Genomic DNA, 11,468 nt, shown 5'->3' on the forward strand with positions numbered 1-11,468 from the left:
ATACATGTAAAACTGTTCATGAGACTGTTAAATCAGTGAACAAGCAAGCTCTTAAGATACCAGACAAAAAGATAAACATATAAAGAGCACTCATTATAATGTACTCCAGCGCTGGGTCTCCACTTTTAATAACACACACGATCTAAATGGAATTTTGTTTCTTCTTCATTAAACACTTACGTGACAAAAGCTATTTCAAGAAGTGGTGGGGACAAAATTGGTGAAGGCAAAGAGTGGTAGGGACGTGTCCTACCCATACATTACGCCTATGCTTTTCTCTGTCGGACTGGTGACACAAGGAAAATCTAGGGGTCAATTTTTTTTTAGCACAGGAATGTATTTGGACTAAAAAAATCACTTAAAAAGATGTACTGAATATTTGAGGGAGAATCTGTGTGAAAAGCAGGCGTGTCTTTGATGGGAGTGCTGCGTGTGAATAATGAATAATGGCTGGTTTGTTTGCTCACAGCTGAGTGAATTAAACATGAAGCCATGACTAGCAAACTCACATGTATGTTCTCTCTCTCTCTTTTTTATACACAGAAACACTATCAGATTTAAACAGTTCTGCCTCGTTTATGAACTATAAAACTGAGGCCCATATGCATTTTAAGTTCGAAAACAACTTCAATTTTCGAGAATTAAAATAACACAACCCATGCTGAATCTCAAGAGTGGTCATTTGAGGGAGCTTACTATTTTAGGGGCTTTTCAGTAACTTTTTAAATGGTTGAAATGAACAACCTGTACTGCTGGTTGGGGGTCAGTCACCTATCTAATGTCAGACTGGTGGAATTTGAGCTCCCTGAGGCTGCTGGTCCATGTGCTCCTAACTATTTCTTGATGTGTGTGAGTGATAATGTGCCATTTATTTTCACAAATGGAGCATTGCATAACTGTTTGTAGAGGAAAGAGGGAGACAGAGAATGTTCAGACTTAATTACTGATGGGAGAAAATCACCACCATCCATGCAGCTCAGCAGCAGCAGCACAGATAACAGGTGTTGTCATCCATGTTATACTCCACAAGGGCCCCCTGTGAGGGGTGCATAATTCTAGAAAGGTGGTTTGCAGGAACCCATCCTTGACAGGTGTAATATTAGGCTACACATCATTCTCAGTTCCGCAGATCATTTTTCAAACAGGGTTCCCCATGTTGCTAAAGGGGCGTTGATGTCAGTGTACAGAAGTGAGTTGGACCACACTGCTGGGCACAGTGGTGATAACAGTGCCAGTGAAGACAACAGGAAGATAGTCTGGGACTTTCAACAGGAATTTTGACAGAACTAGAGGATTAACGGAGCTGTTTGGGATGTCGCACCAGATGGGTATCCAAGGTAAGCAAAAATATATTTTTATTTTACTTTATGCTGCAGCCCATTCATATCGATTTACTATAATATTTGAGTAAAACCACTTTTTTTTATTCCCCATTAAACCTTATTTTTTTCACTTTTTTTTAAAATAAGAGAATTGTAAGGAATTTATAATTCAAGTTTGAATAAAAAGCAGAACATCTGCTCAGAAGATACACAATAAAGACAAAATCAGGGTTAGACTTCTGAAGGCTCCAGATAAATAACATGAATCATATTTTGCTTTAAATTTTCCTGATGTCAACACGTGAATGTCTTTGAGTCAGAGGCAGCGTCTCGCTAGGGATTAACTATTAAAAAGAGAAAACTTTAATAATCCAAAAATGTTAGGGAAAGAATATTGATAGTTTAATTTTGGGTTTTAATAAGCAAGCGTTTGGCCATAGTCTTCATACAGAGATAACATGAGGATGCATTTTTTCTGAATAATGATGGGAGGTAATTTAAGCTTACAGGCAGAAGCACCTCTCCTCATCCATCTCACCTGCACTTACATCATTTATGAGTCCTGATGCCCGTTTATCACGGTGAGGCCAAGAATGAGGCACAGGCCACACAGTGTGGAAGTTTAAAATGTCCTTTATTTCAGTAATGTTAATGTTGTCCTGTAAAAAATGAAACAATCCAATTATATGGCTGACCTATATAAAATAAATAATTTGTAAAAGGATTGTAATGTAGAACGCTAAATAAATCTGTGATATGGACCAAGTCTCGGCATCTATTCTTGTTCTGACTAAAGAAAGGGTTATGGTAAAGAAAGTTATCTTTTTACTCTTCTCTGTTGTCCTCTGTATTGTCATTGTGATTCTCTGGTGAAACCAACAACTCCAGATTTGAGAGAGTTCCTTATGAAGCCTAGAAGGGAAGCTGTCAGACTCGTGAAGATTGTTATAAGGAGCGGTGAGTAGAAGCATTTGTTTGAGAGATCTTATTCTGTAAATATGTATTACCTAATGCATATTAATAATGCGTAACCTCCATTTACTCCATTTAAGTATTTTAAAATCCACAGTTTTGTTTTGGTAAAACTTGAGGGAACTTGTGATTGGTTTAGGTTCTTTACCCTTTCCAATTACTTAAACATGGCACAGATCTATTTCTAATAGTAAATCAAGTAAATCTAATAGCTGAAGTAAATCAAGCTCTCAAAAGAAAATTTAGATCGTCTTGGTTATATAATTTAGGTATGGAAACATTGGCCCCCGATTTGGCCACACATAAGATGTATGAAGTTAATTTCTTAAGATAACAAAATATCTATCCAAGTAACATCTGCAAACAAAAGATGCTAGACCTTTTCTCAGAATTAACTTCTCATTTCCAAGGCATTTTGCAGTTACCTTTAACTAATTGATTTCAGGGTCATTTTAGTGGAGGTATGAAGTCAGTTCACACACAGTTGTCATTGGAGAGTAACCACAGGTGTAGTTCAGAACATTACCAATTTCACTTCCAAAAGTTTTTGTCTTCATTTTATACAGTATATCTATTGGTTTAGCATTTAAAACCTAACAGTTCTTTTGCTTGAAAAGTGTTCTTGTGCCATTATTTTCTTTAAATCAAATGTCACTTGGTTTTATATTGTGTTATTTAAACATTTTGCTAATGTGTCCATATACTTATTGGGGCCACTAGCTTTTGCTTTTGAGAGGATTTTACCACAGAAAACTTATGGCATATAATATGCAAGTCACTAGTTGATTCTAAAGAATATCATGTAAATGCTTAAGATGAACTGGACCTTGGAATGTTATACTGTACATGCAGCACATGTATGTTATGCATCCAGTTATACATAAAGTGTAAACAACTTCTTTGAACTATGCTTTTTGTGGATATAGACTGATTTTATTCAGACTGGTTGCATTTATGAGGTTATGTTATGAGGTGTGTGCAAGGCCGTAACCATGTCTTGAAGATGGGGGGTCACAGGTGGTAAGGTCACTAATATAATATAATGGTCCTCTTTGGTCCTTTAATATAGTAAAGGTGCTGAATGCAATCAATTTCTGAATAAAGGCTTGAAATGCGATAAAGGCCCAAAATTGTACATTTTTGGATTTAAAAGATACAAGTTCACAGAGTACAAGACAAACACAGTGTCTGCATTACTAGCAATTAGCCTGTTTCAGTCATAATTCTTTAGTTTTTGTGCTGGCTCAAAGTAAAGATGAATATAATTTGAATGACTTAATGTATCATCATTGATGTACCTGTAAAATGAAATGACTGTGTCTGCTGGCTACCAAAAATAAAGTAACCCTAAATAACACTAGCAAAAAGAAAATACACAAATTATTTACTGCCTTCAAGTTGTCCCTCATTGTTTTTTACTCCCAGTGGAATCTTAACACACTATTTTCTTCAAGAATCCTAATGCTGCTTTTTCCAATACAAAAACAGTTCATATTGAGCACTACTGTCAAGGTCCAAAGAGAAACAAAAATCATTATAAAAATACCATAAAAGTAGTCCATACAACACATAGCTGTTCTATGGCCCCAGAAAGCTTGGAATATAACCAGGGGCAGATCTAGAATTTTTTTATGGGGTGGCATGCAGATTATGAGGGGTGGCAACACTTAAGCAAGCGCCCATGTGTAGTTCTTATGGATTAAGGTACCAAGCTTCATTGCAACAAGTAGTTAATTAATCCAATTATAAATGTCTATGAATTTGTAATACAACTGCATTTCTACAGGAACTATATAGTAACCAGTTTTTTACTGATTTGCCAATATAAACAAAAATTATATTTTGCAAAATAATAAATAAGTACCAAAATTCAAACAAACAATCTCCAGAGCACCAAGACATTGGCTATTAAACACATCAACAAATTCTAAATGTTCCTATGCTTCACATATAGAACCGGAAATCTGGACTAAACTTCACTACCTTTATTACCCATGGAAGGTGTATGCATGCATATCCCATGTTATTCTGCTAATAAAGTCCTGTAGGCCTATCACCTTTGTAACAGCTGGAATAATGAATCTGAAAGCACAGATTTACACAAAGTTAGGTCTAAATAAAAATAAACTGTACAGAAAATTGTACTGTGGGGAGCAGTGCTGAAAAACTCATGAACATTAATTATGTTATGCACTGTAAAAGATTATTTTGATCAAGTCATACTTATTGACCAAGCACCGAAATAAATATTTCACATAATATGGTCATCTGCAACTAGTAGATGAATACATAGTTCAGGAATTTGATTAAGAACATGACTGATTTATCTAGTGGTAACTTTTTGCCTTTAGTTTATTTAGAGGTTTTGAATTCTAATTTACCCAAATATAACTTTTTATTTTATTGAAACAATATTGCACCTGCACGTCAGTGGATGGGTGTTACACTTTAAAAATAAAATGCAATAAATGTTGCAGGGAGACGAGGGTAGTGGAAACATAGACACATTTATTAACAGTTTTGTATGTGAAAGAACAGTGAACTCTGAAATTCAGACAGCAACAACCCCAAACTCTCTGCTGCAGCGGGAACCCGGAATGCACCCATAAAAGAGATGACAGATTATGAACAACCGGCTCTCATCACACATCCCAGCCATGAAACACTCAATTTATAGGGAGGAAACATACTGCACCAGTGCTCCCCATCAACAATCAAGATGGGAACTATTTCTTCTTCCACTCATCTTAACATGCATGCTGAAAGGCACAAGCAGTCAACCACTTGTGCTGTCACAAGAACTGCACTAAAACCATGGTATTTTGAGGGGAGCCACAGCCGCCCCATTCATTGTAATGCATTACTAGAAGGATGTCCAGTAAGATCACTAAATACACTTCAATTGGTTCAAAATGCAGCAGCCAGAGTGCTGACGAGAACCAAGGAATATGATCATATTAGCCCCATTTTGTCATCGTTACATTGGCTACCTGTTAAATTTCATGTACACTTCAAAATTCTGTTAATTACGTACAAAGCTTTGAATGGTCTATCTCCGCAGTACTTAAGTGACCTTCTGTCACGCTATATTCCATCACGTTCATTACGATCACAAAACCCTGACCTGTTAATAGTTCCTAGAATATCAAAATCCACAAAAGAGGTAGATCCTTTTAATATTTGGCTCCTAAACTATGGAATAGTCTCCCTAACACTGTTCGAGATGCAGATGCACTTATTCAGTTTAAGTCTAGACTAAAGAGTCATCTAATTAGACAGGCATTCACTACACAATATCCTAAGTTATCCATCAACTCACAATTAGGCTGCTTTTGTAAGGTCTGCCGGAACCAGAAACAGTGATCATGATCTATAACTCTGCAATAAATTGAATGGCATTTATGTTAATATTATTTTATTTGTTTCCCTGTCTCAACCTCGGGACTCCTATCCTAAGGTCACCAGAACCGGCTGGATCCAGCTCCATTCCTGCTTCATGTTGGACTCCACTGCTACGTGTCTCTGAGTGATGATGACTAATAGCAGCCGGTGCCAGCCAAACATCACTTCAGTCTATTATGACGGACTTCTGAGGATGAGCTGATGCCAACTCAAACCATAAGACACAGGATACTTCATATACCATTGGGTGAATTTTGGACTTAGGATAGACCTCACCAAAATTACCGGCCAGGTTGAACTGCGATGCACCTAACTGATCTCTGCCTGCATCACCTCTGTCTAATAATGGAATACACTCTTGAAATGGAATACATAGACTATCAATGAATTGCCAACAAAACCCTTCAACAGCCAACTAACAAGGACAATTGCATCTATGTGAACTTTTGCTGTTAATCCAGGATGGACTTCAAATACATTAGTCATTAATCTTACAGATCATACAAAATCTATGTTTAAACATTGACCCTTAACACTTACTTAGTTTAATAATTTTAAACCATGACTTCCACTATACATAAGTAATATGGCATTATATTCATGATGTTAGTCAGTGGGGAACTGGCCCACACAGTGAGTCTGGTTTCTCCCAAGGTTATTTTCTCCATTAACCAACATCTTATGGAGTTTTGTGTTCCTTGCCACAGTCACCTTCGGCTTGCTCACTGGGGATATTAATACAAATATTATTTAATTACTTGTTTTTAACCTCTTAACCAGCACCCCTATTTTTGAGAATTTTCGGAAAATGACATACCCAAATACAAATGTCTGTAACTCCTAAACCATATGCTCCACATTCATAACTCTGATATTTTTTTAAACTAGACACTTGAAACTTTGTTACCCAAGAGTCATATTAATTCAAAAGTAGCATAGGAACAGAGTAAAACAAGGTCAAATTTACATGAAAGTGACTCACGATTTCTATGAATGAACTTCATTTAGGGAAAAATGTATCAGACTTTTATGTTAAAGGCCTGAAAACACCATAAAGATAAAACTGAATGTCTGACCATGTTCTGATTCAAATTTGAAGATGATACTCCCAAAAATGTAGTTTCTGTAAGCTTTTATTCAGGGAAAGTCTAGGCGTCCTTTCCAAAAGGCCATTTGGAGACTGTAATCTCATATCTTGCTAGTCTTCTCCACTGTAATTTTATAATCAAAACCATCTTCACCTGACTTCTTGTAATCCTTTCCTTCCATTTTTGTTATATTATATGCATCATAAATATAATGTGTGTGTGATATAAATATTATGTCTTTATGTATAATATACAGCTATCACCTAGCTACTCGTGTAGCCTCGGTGTCTTTGCTAGTCATTTTATAATCAAAAACATGATATGAACAGAAAAACTGCCAATACTTCATAAACATAAAAACTCAAGGCGATGTGTTTCAACTTAGCGATCTAATACGGGATCGAGTCCATGGAGAAACATCTCGTGTTACCAGCTTCAGCTCGGCCCTAATGACCGCAGGTTCTGACCCGTGTGCAAAGTTTCAAGAGTTTTTGAGCATGTTAAGAGCCCCAAAAGTGCCCGTAAGTCGTAAAAAAAAAATAAATAAATAATAATAAAAAAAATAATAATAATAATAATAATAATAATAATAATAATAATAATGCTGTGCGTAAAATGACGAAGAGCTGACGAGTGGACGCACTTGTATTAGACCTATGTATTAGACAGATCTTCTGAGGTAAACTAAGCAAACTGTCAATCACTTCATTCGTGTTTTAGTTGGTTAATACTCCCATCCATCAAAATTTTGCTGACAAGACATTGGGTGGCTTTTATCCAGTCAAAAACCGAGGTGCGAGAGTGACAGGTCCACGCAGCCTGTTGTTGCGCTCCCTTCATATTTTGGTCATTACAGAGCCTCTGATTGAAGGAGAGAAACAGGGAATGGCTCATTTTATCAGAAACAGTCCAAACTACGGGGGAGAGATGGTTTTTGAACATTGGAATACAAATTAGAATCGATATTTCATTGAAAGTGAACATGATGGATTACTCTAACTGGAAGCGCTCATGAAAACTGAGGAGGATATTTAGTTTTTTCCCTATTTTTTTTGTTGTTTTGGATTAAAAAGTGGGATGCATTTTGAAGAGTAGACCCTTACATTGAAATGTATGCTGGTGTTTCTTGGATTCGATCCGAACTGATCTGAACCATAGGAGATGAAAGATAAGTATTGCCGTTCATTTTGTTCATATTTACAGGGTCAGGTCTGTCAGCATTTTATTGAACCCTTTCCTCTCTGGTGTATTGATTGCAAAAACAAGTTCAGAACGTGATTCTTGAGTGTTTTAGCTTTCAAATGATGCATAGTTTATGATAGTTGATTGAATATTTGTTATAAAACAAAGGTAATAAAATTATAAACACCCCCCCAGGGCCCGCCGGCGCCCCCCTGCTGGTTAACACAATTCATAATCATATTTTATCAAACTACACAATGATGACTCTAAGACATTATAGATATTACAGTTTTATCTTCTGTTAATGCCTGATCTTCTGTAAAGCTGCTTTGAAACGATGTGCGTTGTGAAAGGCGCTATACAAATAAAAATGACATGTAGCCTACATGAAAAACCATAGGTGTGGATGGGTAGTAGTATAGTGAGCTGACCCTAAAAATGTATGTAATTAAACTAATTATCTTCTCTAGATTGCTAAAATGTAGTGATTAGAGTAAAAATCATGTAGTGAAAAATGTATAATTAAAAACAAAATCTTGTCATCCAGTTTAAGTTTTTAGAGAGATTTTATCTTATTTCAGATGAGTGGGGGTGAGAAGATTAGTTATTAATTAAGTATAAATTTATAAAGATTTGTCAGCTTTGTCTAAAGGAACTGTATTTATTTATAATAATGTGGTTAGATGCAGGGACTAAAAACTAAACGTATTTTTTTCATTCTGGTTCAGAAGTTTTATTTAGAACAAAATAAAAGAATGGATAATATCATTCTTTTAAAAATGGCAATGCTCTGTGGTAAGGAGTGGGTGAAATACCAAATACAGTGTTGCCAGATCTTGCAAGAGAAACAAGCAACAAAGGTCTGGAAAAACAAGCCCAAAATAAGCCAATTGCCTCACCAAAATAAGCTAATATAATTTTTTTTCCCCTTGTGCGGTGGATTTATTGGCATAGAAATAATAACAAGGAGTTAATTAACTGTTTAAGTAAAATGTTATTTACAGATCTACTCCTGAGGTGTCTGAATGTCTTGGGCTATAGGAAAAACTAGCTAACGATTGAAAGAAAAGAAGGTTCCTAGAGTATAAAAAAATGGAACATACAATAAGTCAAAAGTTTGGACACACTTAACTGAATTTAAGTTTCTTCTCATGACCTTAAATATCTTGATTAAAGCTATTGCTTCAACTAGTTTTGTAGACAAATTTAAATGGTGCTTTTGTATGAAGTTATTTACAAAAATAAAACATAATTTATTCGTCTGATTTTGTTAAATATATATATTTTTAATAGATGAGCTTGAAGGAAATGAATAGAAAAGTGGCCTTCAATACATACATAGTGGCAATCATACATAAGAACAAGACTGTGTAAAGCTGAAATGAGTCATTTCTGCCACCACAAGCACCACCGAACGAAATTGCTAAAATAAACATTGTTTTCAAACAGCCTTCTGAATACGCCCCGACCAGTCAGACCATTGGTTGAGTCGATGTTGTTGTGTTGGGCTGGATGGCACATATAACATTTTTAGAGCACCACAGAAACATAGTGTTTTCAGTTTTCGAGAAAATTAACGATACAATACTTCTTTATACATCCCCGGAGGGAAATTGAGGCATTACAGCAGCAGAAACATAGATACCACAAAACACACAATGGCAGTACAGTAAATGCAACAATAATAAATATGCAAAAAAAAAAAAAAAAAAAAAAGATTAGAGTAAATAATCATTCACCATATTCATACAGCAGTAATAATAAAAATAATAGAAATGTACAAATTTAACTGGCAGAAATGTTATGTAAGCATGGCAGACAGTGGTAATTTCTGTAAAAATCACAGTGCTTGTAAATCACATCACATACACATGCACACACAAGCCCACACACACACAATGACATTCCATATATATCTAACAAACCTGCTGCTCATAATAGTGCTAATCAATGCATACAACCCAATATATTAAAATAGTAAAAAATATAGATACTTTTATAAAGTATATACACAATTAAAACACAATTATGCTTAATGTATACTCTACTATGCATGCTTCAGTTCAGTGTACTGTTTTACATCCTAATTGCTGCAGATATAAAAGACCTAAAGTAGCGTTGTTTCTTACATCGAGGAGGAATCAATCTCCTAATTTTCCACTGCATGTTATGGTTAAACTCACCTCAATTCTACTTGCTTTACTTTTCAGAGCTTGTATTTCCACTGCAGTTTAGTGTCAACTCAACGTGGGTGGGATTATAGGCTGATCGTCATAGTTGCGCCGCCTCTACTGCCGTGACATCATCTTAAACACGACACAAACTGACCAAAACAATAACACGACTGCTAGCTGTTAGCTGCTAGCTGATTGTGCTGCATAAAGCAGTTGTTGCATGGTGATTTTACACAAGTATAACAGTTAAATTGACCTGGTTGTTTTAGAAGCAAGTTTCCAGTAGCTGGTCAACCAAATAAAGTGAAGCTTTCAAGCAGAGTATAGAGTTAATGTAACAAAACATACCATCCTCCATCGTGGATCAATGACAGTCCAGGGCACTCTCCCTCCCATTGCTCGCCAGTCTAGATAGCATCCATTTGGTCAAAACACTTCCACTTTTCCTTGATGGTTCTGTAGTCACTTTTAAGTATTTTTAACTTTTCCCTACACTGTTGGTAGGTCCGGTGGTAGCCGTGTGTGGCCAACAGCTGAGACACTTCCTGAGAGACTTTTTCGCTTCGCTCATCGCTAACGAGTGGACCTTCTGCACCTTGTTTATTGACCACGGCGTGTTTTTTTTTTCACAATTCAAAAGTCGCATAAACAAATGATACTGTTATCGCTGTTGTTAACTTTAAAACTAGCAGGTTGATGTCACGTGTCGGAAATCCAGTGATGCTGATAGTGGCGATTATCCCTGACCAATCAGTGCTCTGCAGGATTTTTACATCACATTTAGTATCGGCTCGGCTCCCTTGGAACCTCGACCGAAGTGGTACTAAAAAAGCCCCATAAATTTGCTCTTCTGTGCAACAACAATGCTGTGTAATGGGTGAGATGTTTTGCACATAATGGCTGAGAGCTTAGCCAGCATTCTTCTCTCCATTACCACCTCTAGGTTGTCAAGACTGATCCACAAAACAAAGGTGGATTTACCCTTAACTTATCTTGAAGTAAGCGTGGATGAATAGAATTAAAAGCTCTCGAGAAATCAAAGAACATAAATCTCACCATACACACTGGCTTCTCCAAATGACCTGCCTTGTGTAGGAGGTATATGATGGCATCCTCTACTCCTACTTGTGACTGGTAGGCAAACTTTCGTGGATCTAATAAAGTGCCAACCTGGGGTTTATGGTGGGGCAAGACTCGTATCCTCTCCAGTGTCTTCATCAGATGTGATGTCAACACCACTGGTCTGAAGTCATTCAGATCTTTACAGTTCCCATTTTTTGGCACTGCACCACACAGGAAGTTTCCCAGAGGGCCTGAACCCGGACTCA

Source organism: Xyrauchen texanus, chromosome 39 (genome assembly GCF_025860055.1).
Source record: "Xyrauchen texanus isolate HMW12.3.18 chromosome 39, RBS_HiC_50CHRs, whole genome shotgun sequence".
Taxonomy (NCBI): Eukaryota; Metazoa; Chordata; class Actinopteri; order Cypriniformes; family Catostomidae; genus Xyrauchen; species Xyrauchen texanus.